The sequence below is a fragment of the Acanthopagrus latus genome, chromosome 4, assembly GCF_904848185.1.
Source record: "Acanthopagrus latus isolate v.2019 chromosome 4, fAcaLat1.1, whole genome shotgun sequence".
NCBI classification, from domain to species: domain Eukaryota; kingdom Metazoa; phylum Chordata; class Actinopteri; order Spariformes; family Sparidae; genus Acanthopagrus; species Acanthopagrus latus.
This window is the reverse complement of record NC_051042.1, coordinates 30,654,678-30,659,669: the sequence shown is the minus strand read 5'-3', so window position 1 is coordinate 30,659,669 and position 4,992 is coordinate 30,654,678.

Here is a 4,992-nt window from a genome sequence, read left to right as displayed (position 1 = left end):
AGATGCGCAGATTTGAGAAATGTCACTCAACATGACTGATTCTAGCACCCCCTCCCTCCCTTTCCCAGTTCCTTACTTAGCATTTCAAAATTCCCTTTTCTTTGCAGCGCTCCAGGGAAAAGCGGTAAGAGGACCTCCTTTATGAGGCCTATCAGTCCGGGAGATGGATATGTTTGCTTATTGGACAGTAAAAGGCCAGTCTTCAGGTGACAACTGGCCATGGTTATTCAGGCTTTTATTCATGCATATTTAGAGGATGGTAATGAGCTTTTTTTGCATTGTTGCATGAGAATGGCGGGTCCCTGGTGGCGTTGACGGCTGAACCTGACTGGTCGAGTGTCCTGTGTGTTTGTGTGTGTGTGTGTGTGTGCCAAGTATCGTCCCTATCCATCCATTCACCAGGCAGGACAGACTTTTTTTTTTTTTTACCCGACTCTAACCCTCCACCCCGACACACACACACTCTCGCCCAGTGGAAACGCTGGCACACCACATCTCATCCACCTGCCAGTCGGCTAGTGGCTGACAATCTTTCTCCGTCGCTCAGGGATTGCCTCTGTGTACTTTGGCTGTTTACAGTTAAATGGCCTCTTGTATTATTGATGGCTTCATATGTGGTTATAATATTGCCGCCTCGAAAATCGACAAAAAAAAAGTCATTGTGTCGTGATATTCAAGAGGCTCAGGTGACAGAATTCATTTCTGATTACCCACTTTGTGCCCACCTTGAAGTAGTTTCTGAACATTACAGAAATATTTTCCCGTTCAAAACAATTTCAGTCCGAATTAATGCGTGTATGAAACGGATTGAGGTGATACCCAACGCAAAATAAATTGACATTTTTTCATGTGTGAGAGCCAATACGTTATTATTATTTTCTTCGGGACCACCCTGTGAGATTACATAAATAAAAAGACAGGGAGGGTCAAAGGTCATTGTCAATTAGCATCTACCCAGATGAGCAATTACCAGTCAACAGTAGGGACGGAGATTGCACCATTTTTCATCAGCCCGGCTTTCAAACAACGGCGTTCCGCGTGCTTGTCGGAATCAGCGACGGAATACTGAAGAGGATGTCGTGTCTGATTAAGGCCGTGTTCTTAGCTGGCATATTAAAAACCAAACAGCTGAGCACCGCCTCATCACAATAACTCCTATTTGGCAACACTTATTTCCGTCCAGGCCCCTTTTCTCTGTGCTTTTTAGGGAGCTGTTGTGTCGCTGTGCAGTCGCGAGTGCCCCTGTGTGTTCCTACAATAGTGGAGGTTAGTGGGGCCAGCCAAGACGGCGAAACCATTCTCCTCTGCCTAACAATGGCCACATGTATCAGAATTGAATGTAGCTTTTGATACCCATTCTGATTTAAAAATCATTGCTATAGGCATATCCAGTGGGACACCTCCAGTCTAGCCTATATGTCACTCTGATTTGTATCTCAGCGCTTACATTAACAAGGTGGCCAACACCAATGCGCTATTACCTGCGGTTTATGAACAGTATATCGCACACCTGTGCTCAGCCCAGACATGGTTTTACTGAGGTGTCTGTGTTTCTCCTGCAGACGCGTCCCCAGCCAGACCCCAGTCTGACCAACATTTGGCCGGTCAGGCTAGACGTCTAGGGGAGCGTGTGGTGGCCCGGACAGGCCGGAGACAGGAAAGAGGACTTCTAAATCAGCCAGCAATCCAAAGGCCTTCCATAAATCCTCCAAATGGGCTCGGGTGGGGGACGTAAAGCACACCTGCAAGACTTATGTAAGTCTTATTAAACCATAAATTGCTAACACCAGCCCCTCGCTGGAGCTGCTCTTGGCTGGAATAAATCTCGCAGAGCGCCCAGTAAGGAGAAAGAGAGAGTGAGAAGGAGAGATAAAGGGGGGGTGAGAGAGAGAGGAGAGATATAGTGGAGGTGAGAGGTAGTGAGAGTGAGGTGGAGGATACTAAAGGTCTGACAGCGAAGCACTGCTGTTTGATGATAGAGCAGACAATACCGGGCTTTGATTGGAGCTAACACCTTGCGCTGCCTCAGGGTGGGGGTGTTTTTTTCGGAACACCTCCAAGAATGTCGTGCACACAAGACTCTTAACGCATCAAATACTTTTTTTTATGGTATCGCCCTCGGTCCGGTCAACGTGACTATCAATCCAAAGACAGATCCTTTCTCCCCTCCAACGCACATACTGAGCAGGGCCTGCACGGAGTAACTCCTCAGCAGTCACAGAGACAGAGACCGGCGTGAGCAACACGGGGAATATTTGTAGGAAATCAGAGTTCCTGAGCTCCCGAGCCCCGGTGAGTTCCCAACACACCCACGCTCTCCTCCCTGCCTGGTTGTGGGTCCTTGAATTAAACATCAAAGCACACAGGAGCGTAGGGCCCAACTGCCATAAATAACAGTGCGCTTGGGGAGGGGAGGGGAGGATGTTCAGATGGGAAGAGAGCAGGTCACCCGATCGCTCATACACATACTGTCAAAGCAGATTCATTTGTTCACAAAATGGGTGATGTTGTGTGAGGTTATTGATTTCCGCATGCCATCTGTCTTCTCCGAGGCTTTGGCAAGCGGGCTCTGGCACTACCAGCCCCAGGTTCCCCCTCATATTAGTCTCCACAAGCTCAGGTGGACAAAAGGGAGATCGTGCAGCAGGTATCAGACACAAACGGGCAATGTGACACCTAATCAGACAAAATGATTTCTGTCATGAGAGCAGAGATCATTACTGAGCATCACATAATCTCCCCAAATGACGGTATTACCAAAATTATCAATTTTTGTTTTGGAACCATTTTTAAATATGCTGCAAAGACTATTTGGCGTATAAGTTGGACAGTATGTCATCTCAATCAAGGTAATGAAAACAAAAGACGTAGTTTGATGATGTTGTGAAGCAGCGTGGGATCATGGGAGTCGTTGTCTTCATTGTCAAACATCCAACAATACTTGATGATATTGTGATAAAGTTTGGCTACATTTAGTCACCTCATGATCATCCTCAAAACAAACAGGGGCCATATCAAAGCACAGCATATTACCAGACTAACCACTGACTGCTGATAACTCAAGATGCTGTTAGGTAGTTAGCTCAGTTAGCTGTGCAGCTAGCGGTCTGTAGTGGGAGCTCGTAGCACTGGGAAAGTGTTGCACAGGAGCTTTTGACTGGGACATGCTGGGGCTAGCTTGTTAGCATCCCAATTACAGTATACAGTGTATCTCTGCAACATCGTAATGTCAAAACTGTTATTTCCTCACATTCTGTTGACAATATTAGTTATTCTTTGCATGAATTCAACTAAAATTCTAACATATTGCACCTTTAAAGCCTAATCCTTTTCATATCCACATGAAAATCAGTTGTAAATTTACAGCAACATTGCAATACCTTTCGCCCTATAATCAAAAAGGGTTAGCTGTGGGTGAAAATCCATGCTGGAGGTGGTGATTAACATCTCATTTGTCACAAACACCTGCATACACAAGTTCAGGCCCACCCTCAGTCTCCACCTCTCACTAACTAGTCTCGAAGTCACAGCGTACCTCCATGTTGAGCTACGGCGTGTGGAGGGCAGGCCTTCAAACATGGGGCCCAGCTGCTGCTGTGTATTTTTGTCAGCCAACACACACACACATTGGCATCCCTCGGTGTTTGCTCTTGTGGAGGGCACATGTTACTGGGTAAATTATCATAGCGACGGTAAACAGTGTTTTTATGAGGGAATGTAGCTTGGTTGTTATATTTGAAGTCTGTGCTTTGTATACTGCTGTGCTATTAGGACAGATTGAGGATGTTTGCGCCTGGTGTCTGCACTCCGCCCATGTGGGGTACACACACACGCAGATACAAAAACACACACACACACACACACACACACACTAACAGTGACAGGCTCAGTTGTAGTTTAGTCTTAAATGGCTCTTTTGTTGTTCTCATCATAAGAAAAAGAAAAGGAAACATCACAGCCGACGGAGTGTGTGTCAGTGTCACACTCATGTCAGTCTCAGGGTAAACGCAGATGAACGGCAACAGCAGGGGAGGAAAGACTGAACTTCCAAGTGTGAGGAGGAAGAACACTGTGAAAAATATATGTTGTGCGCTTCAGTTAAAAAAAAAAAATGCAGTCGGCAGAGAGACGAGCTTTTAATGCACGCTGATTGCACATGCAGACACGAACATGATGTCTGGTAATTGCTTTACATTTTCAGCAGCTGAGTCATGTTATAGCTTGATAACAAGGTAATCAGATAATGATAGAGTCAAACAGATGGATGGCTAGGAGATAAAGGACTGGTGCTTTGAGGTCTTCACTTTTCAATTAAGCTCATTTGAAGCATGGATAAAGGTCTCATTAATTCTGCTGACACCGAGGTCTGTCTTTAGGCCCGCTCGGGTGCCATCTTGGTAACGCTCCCTCCAGGGCGGCAGTGAGTTTGTGACTAACAGCACAAGTATCTCTTTGAGAGTGGAGATGTGAATTTATTTATTTCTCTAAACCTCTGGGAAAATTATGACAACAAACCTTATTCACACACTCATTTTCTCCTCCAGCGTCATGCTCGGGGTGGGAAACTTGAATGCTGGGATGATGTAAAGCTGGTTGCATGTCGTACAACTGTAGATAATCTAACACATTCTTATAATCTTACAGCTTCTCAATTAATCTGCAGCTCAAAAAAATGAACATCTGGGTGCAAATTTGTCCATATTTCAAGGTGAAACAACTCGTAATAGATGACTCATTCACTTCTCCAAGGTGTGTGTAGGAAGTTGTTGAATGCTGATGAGTCATTTAATACGAGTCATCTAATGAGTCGTCTCATTTCTGAATTAATTTACAACTTTTCTAATCATATTACATCAAACCAGAATCAAATCACACAGTGATGATGGCAAGAATGTAGTTAAATGCTAATGACAGCTTTGGTCTAATGTGAATTTCCATCGTCTTTACAGTTGCCAATCAATCGGGTAGCAGTGAAATCATATCAATTTGCCA